The sequence below is a fragment of the Oncorhynchus kisutch genome, linkage group LG17, assembly GCF_002021735.2.
Source record: "Oncorhynchus kisutch isolate 150728-3 linkage group LG17, Okis_V2, whole genome shotgun sequence".
NCBI lineage: Eukaryota > Metazoa > Chordata > Actinopteri > Salmoniformes > Salmonidae > Oncorhynchus > Oncorhynchus kisutch.
In genome coordinates, this window is record NC_034190.2 from 81,832,858 (window position 1) to 81,843,687 (window position 10,830).

Here is a 10,830-nt window from a genome sequence, read left to right on the forward strand (position 1 = left end):
ATATACAACTCCAGTTAACGTTTAGGTTTTACAGAATGTTTTGAACCAAATACAGTACTTTTAGTTTTATATTTAGCTAACCTATGTTGTGAAGTGGTGCCGGATGCTCTGACAGTTTACAAAGTCCGAGCTCATGACCAATCACAGAGCTGTAGGCCCTAGACCAGCCAGTCACAGAGCTGTAGGCCCTAGACCAGCCAGTCACAGAGCTGTAGGCCCTAGACTTATATCATCAGCCACTTGGAGTGGCACAGGGGGGGTGGGTGATACTACAATCTCTTTAATACTGAGTGAGACATAGTGGCCTATTTTTTTAAACACACACACACACAGAGCTGATGGGACTTTTAAAGCACCTGACGCTTAACCAATTTAAGATCATTATGAATTCTAGTCCAGGGGCGCCAGGTAGCCTAGTTGTTAGAGCGTTGGGCCAGTAACCGAAAGGTTTCTGGATCGAATCCCTGAGCTGACATGGTAAATATCTGTCGTTCTCTGAAAAAGGCAGTTAACCCACTGTTCCCTGGTAGGCTGTCATTGTAAATAAGAATTTGTTCTTAACTGACTTGCCTAGTTAAATAAAAATAAAAAATATCAACATTAACCTTTGCTAAAACATAGCCAGAGTGTAAATATATACATTATTATTCCTGATGTATGAAAAGTACGCTTTTCAATTCTCCACCAGTCTGTCTGTCTGTCTGTCTGTTGCTAACTCAATTCTCCACCAGTCCGTCTGTCTGTCTGTTGCTAACTCAACTCCCCACCAGTCTCTGTCTGTCTGTCCGTCAGTCTGTCTGTCTGTTGCTAACTCAACTCTCCACCTGTCTGTCTGTCTGTCTGCTGCTAACTCAACTCTCCACCAGTCCGTCAGTCTGTCTGTCTGTCTGTTGCTAACTCAACTCTCCACCAGTCTGTCAGTCTGTCTGTCTGTTGCTAACTCAACTCTCCACCAGCCCGTCTGTCTGTCTGTTGCTAACTCAACTCTCCGTCAGTCTGTCTGTCTGTTGCTAACTCAACTCTCCACCAGCCCGTCTGTCTGTCTGTTGCTAACTCAACTCTCCACCAGCCCGTCTGTCTGTCTGTCTGTTGCTAACTCAACTCTCCACCAGTCAGTCTGTCTGTCTGGTTATAACAGCTGTATTACATGTTCAGGATGATGATACTGTATTTGATATCTGACTTTGCTTTTTAATTGAAGGGATTAAAAAAATAGTTATTGAATTTGAAAAAACTGTGATAGGTTAGAAAAATCTAGACATAGTTCATAGGTTATTACTGTGTAATTACTGTGTATCCACCATGATACCCATATAATTACTAATGACCATGATACCTCCTTATAATTACTAATGACCTTGTATCGACCATGATACCTCCTTATAATTACTAATGACCTTGTATCGACCATGATACCCCATATAATTACTAATGACCATGACACCTCCATATAATTACTAATGACCATGACACCTCCATATAATTACTAATGACCATGATACCTCCATATAATTACTAATGACCATGATACCTACATATAATTACTAATGACCATGACAACTCCACATAATTACTAATGACCATGACAACTCCACATAATTACTAATGACCATGACAACTCCACATAATTACTAATGACCATGACAACTCCACATAATTACTAATGACCATGACAACTCCACATAATTACTAATGACCATGACACCTCCACATAATTACTAATGACCATGACACCTCCACATAATTACTAATGACCATGACACCTCCACATATTTACTAATGACCTTGTATCGACCATGATACCCCATATATTTACTAAAGACCATGATACCTCCATATAATTACTAATGACCTTGTATCGACCATGATACCTCCATATAATTACTAATGACCTTGTATCGACCATGATACCTCCACATAATTACTAATGACCATGATACCTCCACATAATTACTAATGACCTTGTATCGACCATGATACCCCATATAATTACTAATGACCTTGTATCGACCATGATACCCCATATAATTACTAATGACCACGATACCTCCATATAATTACTAATGACCATGACACCTCCACATAATTACTAATGACCATGACACCTCCACATAATTACTAATGACCATGACACCTCCATATAATTACTAATGACCATGATACCTCCATATAATTACTAATGATACCTCCACATAATTACTAATGATACCTCCACATAATTACTAATGACCATGACAACTCCACATAATTACTAATGACCATGACAACTCCACATAATTACTAATGACCATGACAACTCCACATAATTACTAATGACCATGACAACTCCACATAATTACTAATGACCATGACAACTCCACATAATTACTAATGACCATGACAACTCCACATAATTACTAATGACCATGACAACTCCACATAATTACTAATGACCATGACAACTCCACATAATTACTAATGACCATGACAACTCCACATAATTACTAATGACCATGACAACTCCACATAATTACTAATGACCATGACAACTCCACATAATTACTAATGACCATGACAACTCCACATAATTACTAATGACCATGACAACTCCACATAATTACTAATGACCATGACACCTCCACATAATTACTAATGACCATGACACCTCCACATAATTACTAATGACCATGACACCTCCACATAATTACTAATGACCATGACACCTCCACATAATTACTAATGACCATGACACCTCCACATAATTACTAATGACCATGACACCTCCACATAATTACTAATGACCTTGTATCGACCATGATACCCCATATATTTACTAATGACCTTGTATCGACCATGATACCTCCATATAATTACTAATGACCTTGTATCGACCATGATACCTCCACATAATTACTAATGACCATGATACCTCCACATAATTACTAATGACCATGATACCTCCACATAATTACTAATGACCATGATACCTCCACATAATTACTAATGACCATGATACCTCCACATAATTACTAATGACCATGATACCTCCACATAATTACTAATGACCATGATACCTCCACATAATTACTAATGACCTTGTATCGACCATGATACCCCATATATTTACTAATGACCACGATACCTCCATATAATTACTAATGACCACGATACCTCCATATAATTACTAATGACCACGATACCTCCACATAATTACTAATGACCACGATACCTCCACATAATTACTAATGACCACGATACCTCCACATAATTACTAATGACCACGATACCTCCACATAATTACTAATGGCCACGATACCTCCACATAATTACTAATGACCATGATACCTCCACATAATTACTAATGACCATGATACCTACATATAATTACTAATGACCATGATACCCATATAATTACTAATGACCTTGTATCGACCATGATACCTCCATATAATTACTAATGACCATGATACCTCCACATAATTACTAAATGACCATGACAACTCCACATAATTACTAATGACCATGACACCTCCACATAATTACTAATGACCATGACACCTCCACATAATTACTAATGACCATGACACCTCCACATATTTACTAATGACCTTGTATCGACCATGATACCCCATATATTTACTAAAGACCATGATACCTCCATATAATTACTAATGACCTTGTATCGACCATGATACCTCCATATAATTACTAATGACCTTGTATCGACCATGATACCTCCACATAATTACTAATGACCATGATACCTCCACATAATTACTAATGACCTTGTATCGACCATGATACCCCATATAATTACTAATGACCTTGTATCGACCATGATACCCCATATAATTACTAATGACCACGATACCTCCATATAATTACTAATGACCACGATACCTCCATATAATTACTAATGACCATGACACCTCCACATAATTACTAATGACCATGACACCTCCATATAATTACTAATGACCATGATACCTCCATATAATTACTAATGATACCTCCACATAATTACTAATGACCATGACAACTCCACATAATTACTAATGACCATGACAACTCCACATAATTACTAATGACCATGACAACTCCACATAATTACTAATGACCATGACACCTCCACATAATTACTAATGACCATGACACCTCCACATAATTACTAATGACCATGACACCTCCACATAATTACTAATGACCATGACACCTCCACATAATTACTAATGACCATGACACCTCCACATAATTACTAATGACCATGACACCTCCACATAATTACTAATGACCATGACACCTCCACATAATTACTAATGACCATGACACCTCCACATAATTACTAATGACCTTGTATCGACCATGATACCCCATATATTTACTAATGACCACGATACCTCCATATAATTACTAATGACCATGATACCTCCATATAATTACTAATGACCTTGTATCGACCATGATACCTCCATATAATTACTAATGACCTTGTATCGACCATGATACCTCCACATAATTACTAATGACCATGATACCTCCACATAATTACTAATGACCATGATACCTCCACATAATTACTAATGACCTTGTATCGACCATGATACCCCATATATTTACTAATGACCACGATACCTCCATATAATTACTAATGACCACGATACCTCCATATAATTACTAATGACCACGATACCTCCATATAATTACTAATGACCACGATACCTCCACATAATTACTAATGACCACGATACCTCCACATAATTACTAATGACCACGATACCTCCACATAATTACTAATGACCACGATACCTCCACATAATTACTAATGACCACGATACCTCCACATAATTACTAATGACCACGATACCTCCACATAATTACTAATGACCACGATACCTCCACATAATTACTAATGACCACGATACCTCCACATAATTACTAATGACCATGATACCTCCACATAATTACTAATGACCATGATACCTACATATAATTACTAATGACCATGATACCCATATAATTACTAATGACCTTGTATCGACCATGATACCTCCATATAATTACTAATGACCATGATACCTCCACATAATTACTAAATGACCATGATACCTCCACATAATTACTAATGACCATGATACCTACATATAATTACTAATGACCATGATACCTACATATAATTACTAATGACCTTGTATCGACCATGATACCTCCATATAATTACTAATGACCATGATACCTCCATATAATTACTAATGACCATGATACCTCCATATAATTACTAATGACCATGATACCCATATAATTACTAATGACCATGATACCCATATAATTACTAATGACCATGATACCCATATAATTACTAATGACCATGATACCCATATAATTACTAATGACCATGATACCCATATAATTACTAATGACCATGATACCCATATAATTACTAATGACCATGATACCCATATAATTACTAATGACCATGATACCTACATATAATTACTAATGACCATGATACCTACATATAATTACTAATGACCATGATACCCATATAATTACTAATGACCATGATACCCATATAATTACTAATGACCATGATACCTACATATAATTACTAATGACCATGATACCCATATAATTACTAATGACCATGATACCCATATAATTACTAATGACCATGATACCCATATAATTACTAATGACCATGATACCTCCACATAATTACTAAATGACCATGATACCTACATATAATTACTAATGACCATGATACCCATATAATTACTAATGACCATGATACCCATATAATTACTAATGACCATGATACCTCCACATAATTACTAAATGACCATGATACCTCCACATAATTACTAAATGACCATGATACCTACATATAATTACTAATGACCATGATACCCATATAATTACTAATGACCATGATACCTACATATAATTACTAATGACCTTGTATCGACCATGATACCTACATATAATTACTAATGACCTTGTATCGACCATGATACCCCATATATTTACTAATGACCACGATACCTCCATATAATTACTAATGACCACGATACCTCCATATAATTACTAATGACCATGTATCGACCATGATACCTCCACATAATTACTAATGACCATGTATCGACCATGATACCTCCACATAATTACTAATGACCATGTATCGACCATGATACCTCCACATAATTACTAATGACCTTGTATCAACCATGATACCTCCACATAATTACTAATGACCTTGTATCAACCATGATACCCCATATATTTACTAACGAAATACCATGTGATTTCTGTCCAATTAAAGAAAGTCCAATCAGAAACCAGCAGTTAATTAACGATGCGGCTACCCTCAGCTTCCTCCTCAGCTTCCTCCTCAGCTTCCTCCTCAGCTTCCTCCTCAGCTTCCTCCTCAGCTTCCTCCTCCTCACACAACACAGCAACTAATTAGCAAAGTCAGGTTTTCCCTTTTGGATTGAATCAACTCGTCTGTAGTGAGAATGAAATAACTAGGTTTGAGTAAGACAAGAGAAATGAATAGCTTTCTGCCCACTGAGCCCTGCTGTCTGAATGTGTCTTTTATGTTACCTTGGAGACAACAGGAGACGGGAGAAAACAGATCATTTAAGGACAAGTGTGTTGTAGTAACCTGAAGTCAGGATTATACTAGTAATAAATCAGCCTCTGGCAGTTGTGTGGTGCAAAAAAAAATAATAATAATAACTGCAATAGTAAAATCACGTCAGCAGAATGAATCGTGCAAACGGTACTGGGTGCAGACAAGACTGTTACATCAGTCAGGTTACCTTTTCAACTGGAGAGTAACAGAATCATCAAGGACCCCAGTCCTGCTACAGTAACATTCCAATGCAGTAAGGATGAAAACAAAATAATTATATATTTGATTTTAACCTTTTTAATTAGACAAGGAAGGGACATTGAGACCCATGTCTCTTCAATACGTTGGTTTAGCTGTTGGGCATGAACAAAATCATCATCTTGAAACGTCTGCAGAATTAGTCATGCATAAAGTGTCCAGGAATCAGCCCAAACAACACTTTACACCTGACGCGCTATTTATTCTACTAGATAGAAGGCAGATTTGTCAAAGACAAGTGTATAACATGACAATGCAGTAAGGATCATAGTAGGATTGCATCAGCTTCTAGCAGTTTCGCTGCAAAAAAAAAAAAAAAGAATCTTGAAACGTCTGCAGAATTAGTCATGCGTACTGAGTCAGGATCCATGCAGGAGTCCAGAGACACTTTTACCTCTCTCTAGTGGAGAAAACAGATTCACCAATGACATGTGTATACCATGACAATGTAAGTGAGTAGGATAAGTAATACATCTGCCCAAAATAGCTGTCATGCTGGAGCTGAAAAAAAAACTTCAACTTTTTGCAAATCAGAAATGCATAACCAGCTCCACGCAGGAATCCGTTAGTTCAGAGAGACACTTTAAAATGTTGTCTTGATTGAAGACCATTGAGACTGAGCTTGGCCTGATGGTTGACACCTAGCACGCTACCGAAGGGATGAATCAACGCTCCTGTTATCTTCACTGGACAGATCAATAGGGTCGTGAAGCGATAGGCCGGGCTGCAGTAGGCCAGAGTCACACTGCGCTATGGAACCCTGACCTGTTCACCAGACGGAGACAGCAGGAGCAGTAGGCCAGAGTCACACTGCGCTATGGAACCCTGACCTGTTCACCAGACGGAGACAGCAGGAGCAGTAGGCCAGAGTCACACTGCGCTATGGAACCCTGACCTGTTCACCAGACGGAGACAGCAGGAGCAGTAGGCCAGAGTCACACTGCGCTATGGAACCCTGACCTGTTCACCAGACGGAGACAGCAGGAGCAGTAGGCCAGAGTCACACTACGCTATGGAACCCTGACCTGTTCACCAGACGGAGACAGCAGGAGCAGTAGGCCAGAGTCACACTGCGCTATGGAACCCTGACCTGTTCACCAGACGGAGACAGAAGGAGCAGTAGGCCAGAGTCACACTGCGCTATGGAACCCTGACCTGTTCACCAGACGTGCTACCTGTCCCAGACCTGCTGTTTTCAACTCTCTAGAGACAGCAGGAGCAGTAGGCCAGAGTCACACTGCAAAATTATATTTCTATGTTTTTACCAAACTTCAGCTAGTGATAGACTAGTGATAGACTATGAATATACTACTGATAGACTAGTGATAGACTACTGATAGACTTGTGATAGACTATGAATATACTACTGATAGACTAGTGATAGACTAGTGATAGACTAGTGATAGACTACTGATAGACTAGTGATAGACTATGAATATACTACTGATAGACTACTGATAGACTGAATATACTACTGATAGACTATGAATATACTACTGATATACTACTGATAGACTACTGATAGACTATGAATATACTACTGATAGACTAGTGATAGACTATGAATATACTACTGATAGACTATGAATATACTACTGATAGACTATGAATATACTACTGATAGACTAGTGATAGACTACGGATCATTGACAAAACAAAGAGTCTCGCATACAGTACAGGTTGGTCTATAGTACGTCTAACGTATTGCCCTTGAGTAGTAGACATCTCAGGGTGATATGTGAATGAGAGCCGAGCAGAATGACAAGACGTTGTTCTGTTCTGACCATGTCATCTGCTTTTAGGCAGCTGTTAGTCATCAGAATACTGTAGCCTGCTGTTAGTCATCAGAATACTGTAGCCTGCTGTTAGTCATCAGAATACTGTAGCCTGCTGTTAGTCATCAGAATACTGTGGCCTACTGCTACAGTACAACATACTCATGGTTCTGCTGACTGTCACCCATAAAGAGGGAAATTGAGGAATCAAACCAATTTTACAGTAGCAGGGGCCTGCCCACACCGCAAACATAGGAAACCTTATTCCCTATATGGACAACTACTTTAGACCAGAGCCATCTCAGCATAAAGTAGTGTAGAGTGAGAGGCTGTTCAGACAGTTGGGACCTTAATATAATCAGACATGTAAAAGGCCTCAGCCTCGTGTGTTATTTATCAGAGGGATGTCATTACTGAACAGCCCTGCATGTAGAGGGGATGAGGGATATGCTGCTGGGAGCATTTTACACACACACACACACGAGAGAGAACACATACGCCCAGGCCTTGAGCAGGCAAACAGGCCCAACCCCCACTCTTACACTAGCCCGAGCCGATGGCAAGTACCAGATGCTCAGCAGGCTCTGCTCACACTTACTGGCTCGAGGCCAAACCACACGACATACAACATTGGACACTTTATGGAACACAAAGCCTTCCCTATCTCATCCTGGAATTTCCCAAGCCTGAGGTCATCTCCCTTCGGCCTAAAGAGCAGGAACCTGGACTTCATCAAAGAAATCAGAATGACAGACATTGTCATCTTACGAGAAACATGGTATAGAGGAGACGAACCCACTGGTTGCCCTCTAGGTTACAGAGAACTGGTAGTCCCATCCACCAAACTACCAGGTGTGATACATGGTATAGATGAGACAGACCCACTGGTTTCCCTCTAGGTTACAGAGAACTGGTAGTCCCATCCACCAAACTACCAGGTGTGAAACAGGGAAGGGACTCAGGGGGTATGCTAATTTGGTATAGAGCAGACCTAACTCACTCCATTAAATTAATCAAAACAGGAACATTTTACATTTTGGGTAGAAATTCAAAAGGAAATGATCTTAACAGAGAAAAATGTCCTCCTGTGTGCTACCTATAACCCCCCACTAGAATCTCCATACTTTAATGACCCCCTCCTGTCTCAGCCTCCAGTATTTATGCTGCAGTAGTTTACGTGGCGGGGGGCTAGGGTCAGTCTGTTATATCTGGAGTATTTCTCCTGTCTTATCCAGTGTCCTATGTGAATTTAAGTGTGCTCTCTTTCTCTTTTTCTTTCTCTCTTTCTTTCTCTCTCTCTCTTGGAGGACCTGAGCCCTAGGACCATGCCTCAGGACTACCTGGCCTGATGACTCCTTGCTGTCCCCAGTCCGCCTGGCCGTGCTGCTGCTCCAGTTTCAAATGCTCTGCCTGCGGCTATGGAACCCTGACCTGTTCACCAGACGTGCTACCTGTCCCAGACCTGCTGTTTTCAACTCTCTAGAGACAGCAGGAGTGGTAGAGATACTCTGAATGATCGGCTATGAAAAGCCAACTGACATTTACGCCTGAGGTGCTGACTTGCTGCACCCTCGACAACTACTGTGATTATTATTATTTGACCATGTTGGAATTTATGAACATTTGAACATCTTGGCCATGTTCTGTTATAATCTCCACCTGGCACAGCCAGAAGAGGACTAGGCTGGGTTTCTGTACAGCACTTTGAGATATCAGCTGATGTAAGAAGGGCTTTATAAATACATTTGATTTGATTTGAATGAAGACAGTTTCCCCATCCTAGAGGGGGAAATCAATCATTTCCAGGCCAAGGGACATGTACTAGTCTGTGGTGACTTTAATGCCAGAACCGGAAAAGAACCTGACACCCTCAGCACACAGGGGGACAAACACCTACCTGGAGGTGACAGCATTACCTCCCCCATATGACCCCCTAGGCACAACTAAGATAACATAACCAACAAAAATGGGTCACAACTCCTGCAGCTCTGTCGCACGCTGGGTATGTACATAGTCAACGGTAGGCTTAGAGGGGACTCCTATGGTAGGTACACATATAGCTCATCTCTTGGCAGTAGTACTGTAGACTACTTTATCACTGACCTCAACCCAGAGTCTCTCAGAGCGTTCAGTCAGTCCACTGACATCCCTATCAGATCTCTGCAAAATCACAGTCTACTTGAACAGAGC